Genomic DNA, 22,206 nt, shown 5'->3' on the forward strand with positions numbered 1-22,206 from the left:
GGGAAGACACCGCCGAAAGAACTGGACAGACGGAATGGCATTGACCTCACTGAGCTCGTGCGCGCAGGCCCAAAACTGACCAATTGAGACGCAGCCCCGCCCTTCGCGCACCGCCTCCCCCCCCCCCCCCCCCCCCGCACCGTCCCGGGGCCCGGACTTCCTGCCTCTGTAGCTAAGGTTCTGTGGGGGAAAATAGGAAAGGCTTTTGTCCTGGAGACTTGCGGCAGCGACAGTTCGACCGGTTCTCCTTCACTCTCTGGTCTTTGCTCCTAACTGCTTTGGCCTCTTTAGCCACGATCTCTAAGGCTCTGCGTGGAATATCAACAAAAAAGATAGATTTTCCTTAGGGAGTGGGGGGCAGTTAGTCCTACTTGCCCGCAGATGGCAGTGTTGCGCCGTGCAGCCACCCTGCCCGCCTTCCCCCGCCCTTCGTGTTTGAAAAAACTAGGAAAAGCCTTTTGCGCAAAAAAGAGGTGGTTTCTTTCTTGCGCCTGCCCGGGCTCTGAAGGACCTCGGGCTGGACCTTCTTTAAATGAGGTCCCTTGTACTGGGCGTGGTGAAAAAATAATGAATACTGTTTTTCTGAAAATAAATAAATTGAAAAAAAAAAAAATGAGGTCCCTTGTGAAAACTCAAGACTCAGGAATAAAACCCCTTTGCGTTTCAAGTTGCTTTTTCTTTTGATAGCCTGCGTATGTTCCTTAACAACTTATATGTTTGCTTTTTGGTTTGTCTTGTTATGATCTTTTCTCAGCTTTTCCTGGATTTTATTGACCTTTTACATACGTTAAAATATATTTTCTCATTATGAAAGTCACCCAGGCTCAGTATAGAACATTTGGAAGACAAAGTGTAATAAAGAAAGCTAATCATATCCTTAGTCCCATTACCCAACAGTGACCGTTCGTGATAAATTTCCTTAGATGTTTTTCATTCATAAAACTGATTTTAAGCCCGAGGTTCTTATTTGCATAACTCAAACATACCATTTTTTAAACAGATTTTTAGCCTGTTACCCCCATTGTAAAAATAATTTGAAAAAGACATTTAAATTTCTTACTCATTTGTCTTCCTAAAACAGTACACAATTTAAAAGACTGAAAAAATGTTAATATCTGAGATGGAAAGCAGAAATAACTTGTGATTCCCATCTCAAAGGCCATTATAATGGAACCTTCCTAAGTTAGGGGCTATGCTCATTTTGCTTTGTTTTGCTAACCACTGTATTTTCAGCACACCAACAAAACAGTGCTTAACAGTGTATTCCCAATATACGTTTGTTGAATAATTGAACAGGTATTTCTTACGGATGCTTTTTTTGGTAAATATAATTTATTTTTTCGTAATACTGAGATGGTATGATATGAACCGTTTCCTATATTGCTTTTTCCCCTCTTCCATTTAGCAATTTATAGTGGACAATAACTATATTATTACCCTTTGAAAAAGTTTTGCTGGCTATTTTACCCTCTTCCCTAGTGAGTCTTTTATTTCATTCTTGTTTTGGGGCAGGAAAACATCCTGCAAACCAGTGTACCATCTAAGGCCTGACAGACCTCAGACCTGAATGTTGGGGCCCTTTTACAGGAGCCCTGAGACCCTTGAAAACTGACTTCTCTGTGTGCCACCATTTCCATGGGTATAAAATGCGGGCAGCATCTGCTGTATGAGGTTGTGGTCAGCATAAATAACCCAATAAGTTCTTAGCTTGAACCTGCACTTGTAGAGATCATGTTATTATTGTTGGTGCTATTGCTAATATTTGCTGTAATGTGTGTAATAGGTACAGATTTTCCAGCCACAAGACTGAGTGTGATAAAAGGTACTTTAAATTTATTTTACAGGGGCACATGAGTGGCTCAGTCATTACGCATCTGCCTTACTGCTCAGGTGATGATCCTAGGGTCCTGGGATGGAGCCCCACATCAGGCTCTCTGCTCAGCCAGGAGACTGCTTCTGCCTCTCCTTCTGCCTGCTGCTCCCCCTGCTTGAGCTCTTTCCCTCTGTCAAATAAATAAATAAAATATTTAAAATTAAAAAATTAAAAAATAAATTTATTTATAGCACACCTCTATTCTTCAACTACCCATTTCTACTTTCCAGTGGAAAACTCATACTAGCAATTCCTTGGGAAATTCAGTCAAGTAAATGCATAGGATGAACACACTGATATATTCCTCAAAGATTATACCACCATATAATGAGAAGAATACTTTTGTATGTGCATATTTTCACCATCTTTTATTTTTAAAATAGTTTTCTAAGAATAGATTTACTGAAATGAAGAGACATGAACACTTTAAATAGTCTCAGTGTACATTGCAAGAAATACAATATTCATTGGTATGGCCCCAACATTCTGTTAGAATGCCTGGTTTTTCATACTCTCACCAGTATTCATGTTTTAAATAAAATTACCTTGTTGATTTTAAGAGTTATATGTGAATATCTTGGCCCACATTTTGACATGTACATTACTAGCACTTGTCTTGGATTTTGCATTTAAATTATTTGTGGTTTTCAGATGCATGGATAATTTTATTTTTATGTAGCTAATTCTGTCAATCTTTCACAAATAGTTTTACCCATTGGTGTAAAGCTGAAAAGGTCCTTTTTGATCCACCTGCCCTCTTACTTATTTTTATCCATGCCTCTTTTTGTGCTTCCAGTTCCCTGACTAGTAAACTCCCCACTAAAATTCCTTGAAGATGCAATTCAAATGAAACTTGACAGTAAATGCATAGAGTTAGGATTTACTCCCAACTGCTTGGCACAATCTGAAATTTCCCACTTACTAAAGAGCTGACTGAAATGACTCTTTGACTCATTGCAGCACAATTTTTAGTAGAACCAGGAGGTGCCAGAGCCTACTTTAACAAGGCCATAGAGTAACCATAAAGGAGAATTGAACTGACCCTGACAGATTAACAACACCCCCTCTGCAGCACATGTTACAGCTCCAGAGAAATGAGCATTTCTTCTAAATGGTATCCTTTGAAAGTCCCTCCCATCCCTTGGCATTTCCTGGGTAACAGTCCAAGCCTGTTGACAGGGGTGGCATGAATCCTTCTCCAACTATAGAGACTCATGAGACACTGCTTTCAGGAACGCTGGAGGTTGGGCATTAGAGATCTCTTTCTTTTTTGTTAATGGCCTTAGGCCTGAAATAACAGTTGTTGTTCAGAAGCAGAAAATAGGCTGGCCGACTTTGCCATCTGTGCGTTTTAACAATTAACCCAGCATTTGTGCATAGTCTGATTTTAAAAAAGAGAGAAAACCACACACACAAACTTATGATCTTACAACTTAAACAACTGGAGGGAAACAAAAGGCCCTCCACAAGTATGACACAGAGAGAAAAAAACACTTGAACATGCTGGGGGAAAGAAGTCACTGGGCCTGAATTGCATTGTTTTGGCCAGGCCTGGGCAGTCTAACAAGCTGCTCAATCAAAATAATGCCCTTTAAGGAAGGCATTTTTCAGAGCTCCCAAGTGCCTTTGTTTCAGTAAAGTGAAAAAACCCTGTTAAGAAATGATCATTGTATTGATCAGAGTTCTCCAGAAAAACAGAGCCAATTGTGTGTGTGTGTGTGTGTGTGTGTGTGTTTAAGGAATTGGTTCATTCAATTGTGAAGGCTAAGTAGGTTGGGGAGGCAGGGAACCTAAATACAAGGGCCTGGTTGACCAGAGGGAGCCATTTTGTTGCGGTGAACTTGTATTGACCCTGCCCCTTCCAGAGGAATTTGCTTGCAAAGCCTAGATACAAGGGCGGGGCAGGCCGGATGGGGGCACGCATATATCCACTAGGGTGAATTGAAATTCAATTGGCCACCTGTGTATAGCCCGGCTAAACTACCACTATAAAAGTTAGTTTGTGAGGCTGGGAGGGGTCGCCTCTTTGCAAGAGATGGTCCTGACCTCTCAGTTTGATTCTCCATGCTTGGCGCAAAATAAAGCTTTGCTTGACCTTCGCTTCGTATCAGTCTCGCTCCTTTGATTATGGACCCTAACACTAAGGAAGAGTTTATCTTGCAGTTTGTGTCTGAAGATGGCCTCCTGGCAGAATCTCCTTTTTAAGAGGATGTCTGTTTTCCTTAAGGCTGTCATGTGATTGGATGAGGTTACCCACATCATGGAGGCTAAACTGCTTTACTCAAAGTCTACTGATTTAAATGTTAGCCTAATCTAAAAAAATACATTCACAATAAGATCCATCTATTTGCTGCCAAAAGAGACTCATTTCAGACTTAAAGACACCTGCAGATGGAAAGTGTGGAGATGGAGAAAAATCACATAAATGGATGTCAAAAGAATGCCAGAGTACCAATACCAATATCAGATAAAATAGACATTACAAGAGACAAAGAAGACACTACATAATCATAAAATGGAGAACCCAAAAAGAACATACAACAATTGTAAATATTTATACACCCAACATGCGAGCATTCAAATGTATAAAACAATACCAGACATGGAAGAACTCATTAATTATAATACAATAATAGTAGGGAACTTTAACAGCACACTTACAGCAATGGACAGATCATCTGAACAGAAAATAAGTAAGGAAACAACGACTTTGAATGACACATTGCACCAGATGGACTTAACATATATATTCGGAACATTCCATCCTAAAACAGCAAAATACACATTCTTTTCAAATATACTTGGAACATCATCCAGAATAGATCACATATTACATCACAAAACAGGCCTCAACAAATACAGAAAGACTGACATCATATGATGCACTGTTTCTGACCATAACACTATGAAGCTAGAAGTCAACCACAAGAAAAATTCTGGAAAGACCACAAATACATTTAGGTTAAACAACATGCTACTGAAAAATGGAATCAGGGAATCAAAGAAGAAATTAAAAAATACATGAAAACAAATAACAATGAAACACAATGGCCCCAAACCTTTGGGATTCAGCAAAAGTGATCCTAAAAGGGAAGTATATGACAACACAGACCTACCTGAAGAATCAAGAAAAATCTCAAATAAACAATGCAACTTTATTCCTAAGGGAGCTAGGAAAATAACAGCAAATGAAGCCTAAAGCTAGCAGAAGGAAGGAAATAATAAAGATTAGAGCACAAACAAATGATATGGAAACTAATTTTTTTTTAAAAAGATCAGATCAATGAAACCAGGGTCTGATTCTTCGAAAAATTTAATACAATTCATAAACCCCTAGCCAGACTTATCCAAAAAAAGAGAAAGGACCCAAATAAATAAAATCGCAAATTAAAGAGGAGAAATAACAACCAATACCATAGAAATACAAGCAATTATAAGAGAATATTATTGAAAACTATATGCTAACAAATTGGATAAGATGGAAGAAGTAGACAAATTCCTAGGCACCTACAAAATCACAAAACTGAAACAGAAAAAAATATAAAACTTGAACAGACCTATAACCAGCAAATAAATTGAATTGGTGACCAAAAACTCCCTACAAACAAAAGTCCAGGGCCTGATGGCTTCACAGGTGACTCTACCAAACATTAAAGAAGAGTCAATACTTATTCTCCACAAACAATACAAAAAATATAGGAAAGGAAGGAAAATGTCCAAACTTTATTCTATGAGATTAACATTATCCCAATACCAAAACCAGATAAAGACTCCACTAAAGAGAACTACAGGCCAATATCCCTAATAAACATGGATCAAAAATTTCTCAAAAGTATTAAAATAAATGCAACAATACTTTAAAAAATCACTCACCACACACTGTGAATTGTGTAACACTGATGATTCACAGAGCTGTACCCCTGAAACAAATAATACATTATATGTTAGTAAAAAAAAAAATCACTCACCACAATCAAATGGAATTTATTCCAGGTTGTAAGGGTGATTCAATATTTGCAAATCAATTAAATATTATACATCACATTAATAAAAGAAAGAACAAGGACCATACAATCACTTCAATAGATTCAAAAAAAGCACTTAACAAAGTGCAACATCCATTCATGATAAAACCCATCAATAAAGCAGGTTTAGAGGGAACATATCTCAACATGATCAAGGCTGTGTATGAAAAACCCACAGCAAATATCAATCTCTATGAGGAAAAACAGAGCATTTCCTCTAGGTCAGGAACAAGACAGGGTTTTCCTTCTCACTCCTCCTATTTAACAGAGTACTGGAGCCCTCGCCAGAGCAATCAGACAGCAAAAAGAAAAGACATCCAAAATGGCAAGGAAGAAGTAAAATTTTCACTATTTGCAGATGACATGATACTATATATAGAAAACCTGAAAGATGCCACCAAAAACTGCTAGAACTGATGAATGAATTTAGTAAAGTCCCAGGATAACAAAATCAATGTACAGAAATCTGTTGCATTTCTATATAGCAATAGTGAAGCAGCAGAAAGAAAAATTAAGGAATCAATCTCACTTACAAGTGCACCAAAATTAATAAGATACTTAAGAATAAACCTAACCAAAGAGGTGAAAGACCTGTACTCTGAAAACTATAAAACAGTGATGAATGAAATGGAAAAGGAGACAAAGGAATGGAAAGACATTCCATGCTTATGAGTTGGAAGAACAATTATTGTTAAAGTGTATATACTACCCAAAGCAATCTATATATTTGATTCAATTCCTATCAAAATACCACCATTATTTCTCACAGAACTAGAATAAACAATCCTGACATTTGTATGGAACCACAGAAGTCCCCAAATAGCCAAAGCAACCTTGAAAAAGCAAAGCAAAGCTGGAGGCATCACAGTTCTGGACTTCAAGTTCTATCACACAACTGTAGTGATCGAAACAGTATGGTTCTGAAACAGAAATAGGCACATAGATCAATAGAACAGAATAGAAATACCAAGAAAGGAATGGATTATATACCTAAATGTGAGAAATGAAACCATAAAAAATCCTAGAAGAGAGCACAGGAAGTAACTTCTTTGGCATCAGGCATAATTACTTCTTTCCATATATGTCTTCTGAGGCAAAGGGATGTTGCACTTTGAAAAAAAGCAGGGGAAGAAAAGCAAAGGGATGTTGCACTTTGAAAAAAAGCAGGGGAAAAAATAAACTATTGGTACTACATCAGAATAAAAAGCTTCTGCACTGTGAAGGAGCCAACAAAAGAAAAAGCAACCCATTGAATGGGAGAAGATATTTGCTAATGACATATCAGATCAGATAAAGGGTCAGTATCCAAAATGTATAAAGGACTTATAAAATTCAACACCCACAAAACAAATGATCCAATGAAAAAAATAGGCAGAAGACATGAATAGACAGTTTCCCAAAGGAGACAGACAGATGGTGACCAGATACATGAAAAGATGCTCAACATCACTCACCATCAGAGAAATGCAAATCTCTGGGAGGTATCATCTCCCACCACTCACACCAGATATCACCTCACACTACAAGAGACTACAGGTGTTGTTGAGGGTATGGAGAGTGGAGAACGCTCTTGCACTATGATGGGAATGCAATCTGGTGAGGACACCCTCTAAAACAGTAAGAACATTCCTCAAAAAGTTAAAAATATAACTACCCCAGGACCCATCAATTGCACTTCTTGGTATTAACCCAAAGAATGCAAAAATACTAATTCAAAGGGATATGGGTATCCTGATATTTAAAGCAACATTATCTACAATAACCAAATTATGAAAACAACCCTAGTGCCCATTGACTGTTGAACAGATAAAGAATTAGTGTGTGTGTGTGTGCATGCATGCGTGTGTCTGTGTGTGTACAATGGAATATTACTCAGCCATAAAAAATGAAATATTGTCATTCGCATGTATGAAGTTAGAGAGTATAATGCTAAGTGAAATGCTAAGTCAGTCAGAGAAAGACAAATATTATAGGTTTTCACACATATGTGGAATTTGGTAACAAAAAACCAGCAAATGGAAAAAGAGAGAGAGAGAGAGACAAATTAATGGAATATTACTCAGCCATCAGAAAGTATGAATACCCAGCTTTTGCATCAACATGGATGGTACTGGAGGAGATTATGCTAAGTGAAATAAGTCAAGCAGAGAAAGTCAATTATCATATGGTTTCACTTATTTGTGGAACATAAGGAATAGTAACACTGAGGACATTAGGGGAAGGAAGGGGAAAATGAAGAGGGGAAATCAGAGGGGTAGGTGAACCATGAGAGACGATGGACTCTAAGAAACAAACTGAAGGTTTTAGAGGGGAAGGGGTAGGGGGATGGGTTAGCCTGGTGATGGGTATTAAGGAGGGCACATGTTGCATGGAGCACTGGGTGTTTTATGTAAACAAAAAATCTGGAACACTACATCAAAAACTAATGATGTCCATAACCCTACCCCCCTTCTCCCAACCCAAGGGTTATGGACATTGGGGAGGGTATGTGCTTTTGGGTAAATTGGAAGGGGAGATGAACCATGAGAAACTATGGACTCTGAAAAACAATCTGAGGGGTTTGAAGTGGCGGGGGGGGTGGGAGGTTGGGGTACCAGGTGGTGGGTATTATAGAAGGCACAGCTTGCATGGAGCACTGGGTGTGGTGAAAAAATAATGAATACTGTTTTTCTGAAAATAAATAAATTGGAAAAAAAAACAAATGATGTACTGTATGGTGACTAATATAGCACAATAATAATAATAATAAAAGAAACAGATTTTTAACTATAGAGAAAAAACTGGTGTTTGCCAGAGGGAAGGTGGCTGGTGGGTGGGATGGGTGAAACAGGTGATGGTAATTAAGAGTACATTTACATTATGAACACTGTGTAATGTATAGACTTGTTGAATCACTATATTGGAATTAAGATTCAAAACTTCATTAAAAAGTATGTTCATGGCAACATTTAAACTAATGTTTTTTTGGCCTTGAGTTGTCCCATAAAATTTTTTTTAAAATATTTTATTTATTTATTTGACAGAGAGAGAGAGAGAGAGATCACAAGTAGACAGAGTGGCAGGCAGAGAGAGAGGGGGAAGCAGACTCCCTGCTGAGCAGAAAGCCCAATGCGGGGCTCGATCCCAGGACCTTGAGATCATGACCTGAGTTGAAGGCAGAGGTTTAACCCACTGGGTCACCCAGGTGGCCCCCATAAAATTAACCATCACAGCTATCAACCTAATTTCTTCTTGACAGTGGAGTTGCATGTAGTTATGTAAACACTGGGGCTACAAATACATCCCAATTTTCTTTCAACTTTCCTTGAAATAATAAGGACATTTCAGTGGGGTGACTTTCTAATTGAGTACTTTCTGTCTTTACCCATTTCTTTGTGTCCCTTAACTTCTTAACATAGTGTTTTCCTGAGTCCTTTTACCTATGCTATCTACTAAGATGGGCGCTTTGGCTCAATGAGGAGCCAATATTACATGCACACCTAAAAGACTTTTTCTTGACTTCACTGAGTTGGCCACGAGCACCCCACCTTATGGTGGCTTCCCTTGACTGCTCTGCATGTTGAGTCCCCAAGTTTCTTTTTAATAATTTTTATTATTAAAATATGTTTGACATATCTTATATTAGTATCAGGTGTGCAACATAGAGATTTGACATTTCTATACATTACACAGTGCTCACCATGATAAGTGTATTGTGTCCATGTCTTTTACATTTTGAATTGTCAACATTTTCTGATTTATTGAGAATTCTTCACTAGATTAAGGACAATTTCTCAATATATTGAGGAATGATAATTAATTCTATCACCAGGCAGAATTAGAGCCATTTTATATTTTTCTTGCCCTATTGCTAAAATACAATTTAGAGACTGACTTCCATAATGGTAGAGTAAGGAACATGGCAAAATATCATCCCCCAAACACAACTTAACTGGAGAATATTGTTTTTAAAAATCATTTGTGGTCTCTGACAATGATCCTGACATACAATAAATGGAGAAATATTAATTCAAGAAGATATACTACATTGAAATTAAGAGCAGTGATAATCTGTGACTACACTTGAACCACAGTCTGCTCTTTCTTTTCCTCCCAGCTATTATGGAAACTAATCTGGGCATATTACTCATGACAGATGTACCCAAGAAATATGAGGTTTCCTCTTCTCCCACCTCCCAGCCTAGAGCTATGGTTTCACCCCAGGATGAGCAGGCAACTGGCATTTCTCATCTCCCCCAGCCCTGTGTTGCTGAAGTGCTACTCCTGATAGGCCTTGCCAAGAAGACTGAGATCGTTGTCTCTACCTATTTATAGGGTAGAAGATCTATCCCAGGGGGAGCAGACTGAGAACACAGGTCTGATCAACCCCACTCAAAATTGTTTGTAGGGTAGAATACCCATGCCAGAAGGGACAATCCAAGAAGAATAGGGTCTCCTACTGCCTCAATGCCCATGCATAGAATAGAAGTGTGTCACTCTGGGATACTCTGTCACTCCGGTTCCTGTACAAAAGTTTTGTGCAAGAAGAATGGAGGACCATAAGGATGAAAAATTCAGTAGTTCTGTCTAAGGGGACTCACTTTATTTGGAACATACCATAAAGATTTCCATGCCTAAGGATATTGTTAACAAATAATGGGTATCTTGGGTGCCTGGCTTGCTCAGTCAGTAGAGCATGTGACTCTTGCTATGGGGGTCATGAGTTCAAGCCCCACATTGGATCTAGAGCTTACTTAAAAAAATAATGGAGATCTTGTTGTAGAGAAATTAAGAGAGCACTCCTAACTCCATTTTATTAGTAGCAACAAGTGAAATGGCAAAACAATCAGAAATTTTACAGAGAATTTGGAAAAGGAAAGCCAAGAAGACCTGTCTGGGATCATAGTGAAGCCTGGGGTCAGGAAGGCTGTGCATAAACACTATCCTGTACCTACTTAGGAGCAATTAGAGTAGACAGAAGAAAGCCTTGAAAACATTCCTCAGACTTCACACAGATCCATGAACCAACAGTGCAAGTCTCATTGACTAAATACTGGCTGAATAATCTACTCTGCTATAGAAACAACTCCCAGGAAGCCAGGCTTAAAAGTGAAATCACAAGTACCCATGGCAGAGGAATATATGCATGATCAAAACTGTGTTCTCTTAGAAGTTATTGGAAGGGGGCACCTGGATGGTTCAGTGGGTTAAGGCCTCTGCCTTCGGCTCAGGTCATGATTTCAGGGTCCTGGGATTGAACCCCCCCCATCAGGCTCTCTGCTCAGCAGGGAGTCTGCTTCCTCCTCTCTCTGCCTGCCTTTCTGCCTATTTGTGATCTCTGTCAAGTAAATACATGAAATATTAAAAAAAAGAAGTTATTAGAAGGACAAAATTCAAGCTAATATTACCTGATTCTAAATTAAGATGTTTATTGTAAGCCCTAGAGCAACCACTAGACAACTATTAAAAAGAACAATAAAAATTATTAATTATTAATATAATTGATACTTATTCTAGAAAATATCCAGTTAATTTGAAAGAAAATCATTACAAAAGAATAGAGTAACAAACAAAAGAAAAAGCAAAATCGCAGATGTAAATCCAAATCTATGCATATCAGTAAAGTGTGAATGGATTTAAACAATCCAATCAAAAGAACGAAAGGAATTTTCAGGTTGGGTTAGAAAAACAATGACAGGGGCACCTGGGTGGCTCAGTTGGTTAAGCATCTGACTCTTGGATTCAGCTCAGGTCATGATCTCAGGGTCATGGGGTCATCCCCAAGTTGGGTTCTGCCTTAGGCTCCCCACTGGGCAGGGAGTTTGCTTAGGGTTCTCTTTCTCCTCTCTCTCTTCCATTGCCCCTCCCTCTTATTGGCTTTCTCTCTCTAAAATAAATAAGTGAATATTTTTAAAAAATGTCAACAATGGGGAGATGGGTGAGCCTGGTGGTGGGTATTAAGGAATGCACGTATGCATGGAGCACTGGGTGTGGTGTATAAACAATGAATCTTAGAACACTGAAAAAATTTTTTAAAAATAAACAATGACAAAATCCAGTCACATGCAGTCTACAGAAAGGCAAATTTTATTTTAATTTTGAAAAAAGATTTATTTATTTTAAAGAGAGAAAGAGCATGTGTGTGAGCAGGGGGAGGGACAGAAAGAGGAAGAGAGACTCTCCAAAAGACTCCATGATCCCAAGATCATGACCTGAGCTGAAACCAAGAGTTGGACTCTTGACCAACTGGACCACTCAGCTGCCCCTATAGAAGATACATTTTAGATGCAAAAATGCAAAACAGTGGAAAGTAAAAAGACATAAATAGATATACCATGCAGACAGCAGTCATAAGCCACCTGGAGTGGCAATACTAATACTAGGCAAAATTCATTCTAAAATATGTTGCTAGAGATAAAGAGTGGCATTTCATAACAACAAAATAGACAATTTATTGGGATGATTAGCAATAGTACATATATATGCATTTAGAAATCGGGCTCAAAATGCATGAGTCAAAACCTTTCAGAATCAAAAGGAGAAATAGACAAAACAACAATAATGGTAGGAGATTTTAATAAGTTACTTAAAATAATGTCTAGAACAATTAAATAAAAGACTAACCAGAAAATAGGACATTTGGACAATACTATAAACCAATTAAATCTAACAGGTACCTATAGAACACTACCAAATAACAACAGAATACACATTCTTCTCAAGGCCACATGGAACATTCTCCAACATAGACCATTTTTTAGGCCAATATCATCCTGAAATAAATTTGAAAGGATTGACATCATACAAATTTATTCTACAACCACAGTGGGGTGAGAATAGAAATAAATGACAGAAAGAAGGGGAGCCTGGGTGGCTCAGTCTGTGGGATGTCCAACTCTTGGTTTTGGCTTAGGTCATGATCTCAGGGTTGTGGGATCAAGGCCTGGGTTAGGTTCCATGCCCAGCATGGAGCCTGCTTGGGATTCTCCCTTTCCCTCTAATCCTCTCCCACCTCTCTCTCTCTCTAAAAAACCAAAACCAAAACCAAAAACAACAAAAACAAAAACAAAAAAACAAAACAAAACAAAAAACCCCAGAAAGTAAATTGGGAAATTCACAAATATGTGGAAATTAAACAACATGCTCCTAAATGTCCATAAGGTCAAAGGAAAAATAGAAAATACATTGACATGGATAAAACATTTCATAAATTGAAATTCAATATAAAATTTCAAAATTAAAATTAAAAAAAATGTAAGCAGTCTCCAGAAAGAAACTTGTAGCTGTAAATACCTGTATTTTTTTTAATTTTTTTTCCAATTTATTTATTTTCAGAAAAACAGTATTCATTATTTTTTGACCACACCCAGTGCTCCATGCAAGCTGTGCCCTCTATAATACCCACCACCTGGTACCCCCAACCGCCCACCCCCCCGCCACTTCAAACCCCTCAGATTGTTTTTCAGAGTCCATAGTCTCTCATGGTTCATCTCCCCTTCCAATTTACCCAAAAGCACATACCCTCCCCAATGTCCATAACCCTACCCCCCTTCTCCCAACCCCCCTCCCCCCAGCAACCCACAGTTTGTTTCGTGAGATTAAGAGTCACTTATGGTTTGTCTCCCTCCCTATCCCATCTTGTACATGGATGGAACTAGAGCATATCATGCTTAGCGAAATAAGTCAAGCGGAGAAAGACAACTATCATATGATCTCCCTGATATGAGGGAGTGGTGATGCAACATGGGGGCTTAAGTGGGTAGGAGAAGAATCCATGTAAATACCTGTATTAAAAAAGAAAAAAGGAGGCACCTGGGTGGCTCAGTGGGTTAAGCCGCTGCCTTCGGCTCAGGTCATGATCGCAGGGTCCTGGGATTGAGCCCTGCATCAGGCTCTCTGCTCAGCCGGTAGCCTGCTTCCTTCTCTCTCTCTCTGCCTGCCTCTCTGCCTGCTTGTGATCTCTCTCTGTCAAATAAATAAATAAAATCTTTAAAAAAAAAAGAAAAAAGTTCTCACATAATTAGTTTAACTTTCACCTTAAGGAACTAGGAAAAGAAGCACAAACTAAATCTGAAGCAAACAGGTGGAATGAAATAATAAAGACTGTAATGGAAGGACACCTGGTGGCTCAATTGATTAAGTATCTGCCTTTGGATTAGGTCATGATCATAGGGTTCTGGGATGGAGTCCCCTGCTGGGCTCCTTGCTCAGTAGGGAGCCTACTTCTCCCTCTGCCTGCCAGCTCCCTCTGCTTGTGCTCTCTCTCTCTCTCTGATGAAAGAATAAATAAATAAAATATTTTTTAAAATAAAGATTTTAATGGAAATAAATGGAATAGAGTATAGGAAAAACAGCAGAGAAAATCATATACTTCTAATTTTTTTCTTAAAAATAAATCAGAGTATCTTCTTTGGAAGTATCTTCTTTGGAAAAAAAAATCAATAAAATTGACACACTTTTGGCTAGACTGACCAAGCAAAAAAAGAGACAACTCAAATTATAAAATTGGACACATGAAAAAATGCTCAATATCAGGGAAATAAAAATCAAAAGCACAATGAGATACCAACCCACAGCAGTCAGAATGGTTAAAATTAACAACTCGGAAAAAACAGATGCTGGAGAGGATGCAGAGAAAGGGAAGCCCCTTACACTGCTGATGGGAATGCAAACTGGAAAACAGTATGGAGTTTCCTCAAAAAGTTAAAAGTAAAACAACCTTATGGCCCAGCAATTGCACTACTAAGTATTTATCCAAAGGATACAAAAATAGTGATTTGAAGGGGCACTTGCACCCCAATGTGTAAAGTGGCAATGTTCACAATACCCAAAATATGGAAAGAACCCAGATGTCCGTTGATGGATGAATGGATAAAGAAGTTGTGATATATATAATGGAATACTATTCAGCCATCAAAAAGAATAAAATCCTGCCATTTGCAATGATGTGGAACTAGAGTGTGTTATGCAAATGAAATAAGTCAGTCAGAGAAAGATAAATACCATATGATTTCATTCATATGTGGAATTTAAGAAACAAAGCTGATGAACATAGGGAAAGGGAAGGAAAAAATAAAATAAGATAATAACACACAGAGAGGCAAACCATAGGATACTCTTGACAATAAAGAACAAACAGAAGGTTGTTGGAGGGGAGGTGTGGGGGAGAGTGGGGTAATTGAGTGATGGGCATTAAGGAGAGCACTTGATGTAATGAGCAGTGGTTTTTACATGCAACTGATGAATCACTAAACTCTAATCCTGAAATTAATAAAATCAGAATGAATGGGGGGACATCTCTATTAACTTCACAGAAATTTAAAAGGATTATATGTGAATATAATGTATATTATATTGCAACAAATCAGAAAACTTAGATGAAATAGTTAAACTTTAGAAAAACTCAAAATATCAAAACTAACTCAAAACTAACTAAACAATCTGAGGGGTTTGAAGTGGCGGTGGGGTGGGAGGTTGGGGTACCAGGTGGTGGGTATTATAGAGGGCACGCATTGCATGGAGCACTGGGTGTGGTGAAAAAATAATGAATACTGTTATGCTGAAAATAAATTAATTAAAATAAACTAACTATAATAAGAGATCAAATTAGTAATTTTAAAACTTCCCACAATTGGGGCATCTGTGTGGCTCAGTCGGTTAAGCCTCTGCCTTTGGCTCAGGTCATGATCCCAGGTCTTGGAATGAAGCCCAGCATCCAGCTTCTTGCAGGGAGCCTGCTTCTCCTTCTCCCTTTGCCCCTACCCCTGCTTGTGCGCTCTCTCTCTCTCTCTCTCTCTCTCTCTCTGCCAAATAAATAAAGAAATTCTTTAAAGAAAGATAAAACTTCCCACAAAGAGTATCTGGGGCTAAGATGATTTTACTGGTAAAAACCTAAGGAAGATTGAAAGAATTACTAACAAAATTTCACGGTCTTCCAAAAAAGAGAAAAGAAGGAACATTTCTAAACTCTTTTTATGGGGCCAGTACTACTCTGATATCAAAATCAGACAAAAACATTACAAGAAATGCAAATATTAATAACTTTTAATAACTTTTATGAATATAGATACAAAAATCTTCAGAAAAACTGCATGCATTCACATATCTTAGTCTGGGCTGCTAAAATGGAATACCATAGACTGGGTGCCTTAAACAACAAATGTTTATTTCTCACAGTTATGGAGCCTGGGAAGCCCAAGCCCACTTGAACTAAGATCAAAGTGCCAGAAGATTCAGTGTCTGTTGAGAGCACTTCCTGTTTCATAGATGGTCTTCTTCTTGCTGTTCCTTGCATGATGGAAGGGGTGAGGGAGCTCTCTGGGGTCACTTTTATACAGGCACTGTTGTCATTCATGAGAGCTTTCCCTTCATGAACTAACCACCTGTCAAAGTCTCCACCTCCAAATACCATCACACTGAGGATTAGGTTTCAACATATGGACTTGGGGGTGGGACACAAATATTCAGTCAATAGCACATGTTTAATAAGAACCATCATCACTGTCCTATCCAAACAGATGATCCAAACTATGATTAGAGAACAGAATATAACAGAACAAACTGTCCTCTAACTCACTATGGGGGCCTTATTGACTCACTTCCTGAATTTTAAACATATCTGTAATTTTGTTTTTTTCTCTGAAAGATTTGGCTGCTGATGAAAGCAGTTCAACTTGTCTAAGAGGAGGAACCAAAAAAAAATTACAAGAGATTCCAGTTTTTCTTGCTTCAACCCTTGCTTCCTTTACTTTTTTTTCCTCTTATTTTACCTATTCAACCTTTTTTTTTTTTGGTTATAGTTCCCCATTACCAAAACTTGACAAACAACAAATACAAAAACAGCTCTCAAAGAGCTATTTTGATAGCTGATAGAATGAGATTATACTGAGGATTTGAGCAAGAAATAATGAAAATTGGAACAAATTCCCATCCATTACAACCATATGTTTGTATCAGTTAAAGAAACTACAACCTGGGACATACCACAGTCCTGTTGTTCTCTTCTCCTTTCCCTATAAAAATCTCAATTCTGCTTTCAGCTGAGAGAGTTACTTGGCCTTAAGGTGATGATCATCATCTGGATAAACCTTTAACTGTATTTTTTTCTCAACAAGATGTATCACTAATTAGACCCCAATTTTCTAGCAACCAAAGCAAAGAGTTCTACAGGATCACTTTATGAGCTACTACTAGTTAGTTGCTAGACTGTATACTAACTAGTTAAATAAGTGCATGTACTACAACAATACTGAAAACCAAGCTCTATAGAAATTTGTGCCATTTTTTTCAGTTTAGTCAACAGTCTAGTATATTTAATAAGGGAGAAAAAATGCATTAGCTTAGAAAAGACAAGTTTCTCCTTCAAATAATCTTTTTAAAAAAATTTATTTTATTTTTTCATTGTTCCAAGATTCATTGTTTGTGCACCTCACCCAGTGAGCCATGCAATACGTGCCCTCTTTGATACCCACCACCAGGCTCACCCCTCCCCCAAATCTCTCACTTCCAAAACCTTCAGTTTGTTTCTCAGAGTCAAATAATCTTTTGATTAATACAGGGGCTGGTATAGTAACTTAACAGTGTTGGAGACCTAAGCTCCTTCCATCTGGTTGTCTCTTCCATCTTTTGGATGTTGAGATCTGTTTCTGGAATGGTGGAATAAAGACTTCACTTCCCCACAAAAGAAATGTAAATAACTGGAAAAAACATCAAAACCAATCATTTTAGAACTCTGGAAATTAACCAAGTCACAGAATAAACTGAAAAGCATTTAATGAAGAAAAACTACTGGATAACCATAAGAACATCATTGTTTCTGTAGCATCTTAACTTGAGGCCTCTCACACCACATCCCCAATCAGGTGGTGTGGTAGCCATGAAAAATCAGCACAAATACACACACACACACACACACACATATATATATATATATATATATATATATATATACACATGTATATAAAATATTTGTATATATATATAGATATCTATCTATATATATACCTACACACAAAATACTTGCACAGCCATTAAAAAGTGATGAGACCTTGCCATTTGTGAGATGGATGACCTTAAAGGGTATTATGCAAAGTGAAATAAATAAGACAGAGAAACATAAATACCATATAATTTCACTTATGTGTGTAATCTAAAAAACAAGCAAATAGACTTATCAACAAACAAGACAAAAAGATTCAGACCTGTAAATACAGAGAACAAACTGAGGTTTGTCAGTGGGGAGAGGTGGGGGAAAGGGTAAAATGGGTGCAGGATAGTGAGAGATATGGCTTCTAGTTATGGAATGATTAAGTCACAAAAATAAAAGTTACAGCATAGGGAATATAGTTATTGCTATTGAAATAATTTTTATGGTGACAGAGGGTAGCTATAATTGTGGTGAGCATAGCATAATATGTAAACTGTGTTGTACACCTGAAACTAATGCAACATTATGTGTGTGAACTATACTCGAAAAGATTTAAAGAAAATATTGGCTGATCATTGGCTGACCACTGATCAGTATCACTAAACAATACTGACCTAGAGATGACCCTAAAGAAGCCAAGCTCAAAATAAAAGCAGTAAAAAAAATTAAAACTATGAGCAGAGATCTGGATGATCACATCCTGCAGGGAATATAGAACCCACATAATCAGTATAGGAAAGTTGCTAAACGAATTAGCAGTGACAGCAGCAAAAGCCCAAAGTAAACCAACAAATCAGAAGTAGAGGAGGTTTTAATTCAAGTTACTACAACATAGTATCTACAATGTAAAGTTTTCAACAAAACATTATGAGACATACAAAGAACAGAAAAGTATGGCCCATACACCCAAAAAGAAGTAGCCAGTTGAAACTATCCCTGAGGTGGCCCAGATGGTGTACTTGTAATCAAATACTTTTTAAATGTGTTCAGATAGCTAAAGGAAACTGTGTCTAGAGAACAAAAGGAAAATATGAAAGCTATGTGTTGTCACACAGAGAATAAGCATAAAGAAATAGAAATAATGATATAAAAGAGAACCATATTTAGACTCTTGCCCTCCTTTGTATGATTGAAGATATCTTGCCATCCTATTATGATTTCAGCTGACAGGAAGAGGAAAGGAAGAAAAAGAGGAAACTAAACAATTTGCTTTAATGGCATGACATAAAAGTTGTTTACAATACTTCTATTCATGACCCATTGGACTGAACTTAGTTACATGGGCACATGTAGCTGCATATAAAGATAAGGAACATGAACTTTCGTCACTTGACCATGTTCCCAGTTAAGATGTCTACTCTTTTTTTCCCCATTTTATTTTATTTTACTTCTTCTCAGTGTTCCAAAATTCATTGTAAATGCACCACAACCAGTGCTCCATGCAATACATTCCCTCCTTAATACCCACCACCAGGCTCACCCAACACCCCACCCCACTGTCCCCCAAAACCCTCAGTTAGTTTCTCAGAGTCCATAGTTTCTCATGTTTTGTCTTCCCTCTGATTTCCCCCAACTCACTTCTCTCCATCTCCTAACGTCCTCTGTGTTATTCCTTATGATCCACAAGTAGGTGAAACCATATGATAATTGACTCTCTCTGCTTAACTTCTTTCACTCAGCATAATCTTTTCCAGTCCTATCCATGTTGATATAAAAGATGGGTATTCATTCTTTCTTATGGAGGCATAATACTCCATTGTATATATGGACCATATCTTCTTTATCCATTTGTCCATTGAAGGGCATGATGGTTTTTTTTTTAATTTTTTTTTTAATTTTTTCAATTTACTTATTTTCAGAAAAACAGTATTCATTATTTTTTCACCACACCCACTGTTCCATGCAGTCCGTGTCCTCTATAATACCCACCACCTGGTACCCCAACCTCCCACCCCCCCCTCCACTTCAAACCCCTCAGACTGTTTTTCAGAGTCCATAGTCTCTCATGATTCACCTCCCCTTCCAATTTACCCCAACTCCCTTCTCCTCTCTAACACCCCTTGTCCTCCATGCTATTTGTTATGCTCCACAAATAAGTGAAACCATATGATAACTGACTCTCTCTGCTTGACTTATTTATATCTTTAGAGTAAATATCCAGTAGTGCAATTTCTGGGTCATAGGGTAGTTCTATTTTCAACATTTTGAGGAACCTCCATACTGTTTTCCAGAGTGGTTGCACCAGCTTGCATTCCCACCAACAGTGTAGGAGGGTTCCCCTTTCTCCGCATCCTCGCCAGCATCTGTCATTTCCTGACTTGTTAATTCAATGCTCTTGTTTCTTGTTTAATTTTCTGCTTAGATGATCTGTCTACTGCCGAGAGTAGTATGTTAAGATCCCCTACTATTAATGTGTTCATATCAATATGACTCTTTATTTTGATTAACAGTTGTCTTAAGTAGTTGACTGCTTCTGTATTGGGGGCATACATATCTAAAATTGTTAGATCTTCTTGGTGGATAGACCCTTTAAGAATGATGTAGTGTCATTGAAGGAGTCAAGATGGAGGAGAAGTAGCAGGCTGAGACGACAGCAGGTAGCAGGAGATCAGCTATATAGCTTATCAAACCATTCGGAACACCTACAAATCCAACAGAAGATCGAAGAGAAGAAGAGCAACAATTCTAGAAACAGAAAATCTACCACTTTCTGAAAGGTAGGACCAGCGGAGAAGTGAATCCAAAGCAATGGGAAGATAGACTGTGGGGGGAGGGGCTGGCTCCCAGCAAGTGGCAGAGCAATGGAGCACAAAATCAGAACTTTTAAAAGTCTGCTCCACTGAGGGATATCACTCCTGAGGCTAAGCGGGGATGAAGCCTCCATGGGGACAGTGTGGCCTCAGGTCCCGCGTGGTCACAGAAGGATTGGGGGTGTCTGAGTGTCACAGAGCTCACAGGTATTATAGTGGGGAAGCCGGCTACAGAGACGGAGTCAAGGAGAGAGCTCTCTACTCAGAGTTACCTTGAACCATGATCTGTGGCACAGGCCACTGCTCTGTGAGCAGAGACCCTAAAAGATCCAGGGTGACCCTCCTGGAAGAGCTCAGGGATCTGCAGGGATTGGAGACTCCAGGCAAAACTGTGTGCCAGAGACAGAGACATTTGGTCACAGGCTGGGTGAGCTCAGAGCACAGCTGGAGGCCAGGGAGACGGGAATGATTGAGCGCTTTTCTCCGAGGGCGCACTGAGGAGTGGGGCCCAGAGCTCTCGGCTCCTCTGGCAGAGATTGGGAGGCCACCATTTTCATTCCAGTCCTCCGGAACTCTATGGAAAGAGTTCAGGGAACAAAAGCTCCCTAAAGCAAACCCGAGGGGATTACTTAGCCTGGCCCATGGTAAGGGAGGTGCAATTCCACCTGGGGCAAAGTCACTTGAGAATCACTACAACAGGCCCTTCCCCAAGAAGATCAACAAGAAATCCAGCCAAGACCAAGTTCACTTACCAAGGAGAACAGCGGAATTCCAGAGGAGGAGAAAGCAAACATGGAATTCATGGGTTTCTCCCCATGATTCTTTAGTCTTGCAAAGTTAATTAATTTTTTTAATTTTATTTTTTTTCTTCAGCTAATTTTTTTAAACCTTTACCCTTTCCTCTTTTAATGTTTTTTAACTAGTTTATCTTAACAATACCTTTCATAAAAAAAAACTTTTAGAACATTCATTATTATAGTCATATTTTATCCTTCATTGTATCTAACTTTATTTTTTGTATACACATAGGGTTTTTTCTTCTAAAAATTTGGGGGTACAACTTCTTCTAATAGGTCAAAATACACCCTAAATCTAGCACAGGGCTTTGTTCTAGTCTCCAGCCTGAGAAAATTCTCTCCACTTTCTTTTTCTTTATTCACCCAACGAACTTATCTTATCAACGCCTTTTTTAGAAAATAAAAAAAAGTTTTCAACTTTATAGTTATATCCCATTCCGCCATCATGCTTACCCTTATATATGTTTTTCATTTTTTAAAATTTTGGGATGTAGTTTCTCCTAAGAGACCAAAATACTCCCCAACTTAGGTGGGTGACCCTGTTCTTTTCACCAGTCTAATATAAATATTTTCTTTTTTTATTTTATCTTTATTTGTTATTTTTTAAATTATTTTTTCTTTTTTTAATTTTTTTCTGAACTTCTTTTTACCCCTTTCTTCCCCCCATGATTTGGGGTCTGTTCTGATTTGGTTAAAGCACTTTCCTGGGGTTTTCCACTTTTTTTGTATTTTATTTTCTCCTTCACATATTCTTATCTGGATAAAATGACAAGGTGGAAAACTCACCACAAAGAAAAAAAGAACAAGAAGCAGTACTGAAGGCTAAGGACCTAATCAATACAGACATTGGTAATAT

This window comes from Neovison vison, chromosome X (genome assembly GCF_020171115.1).
Source record: "Neovison vison isolate M4711 chromosome X, ASM_NN_V1, whole genome shotgun sequence".
Taxonomy (NCBI): Eukaryota; Metazoa; Chordata; class Mammalia; order Carnivora; family Mustelidae; genus Neogale; species Neogale vison.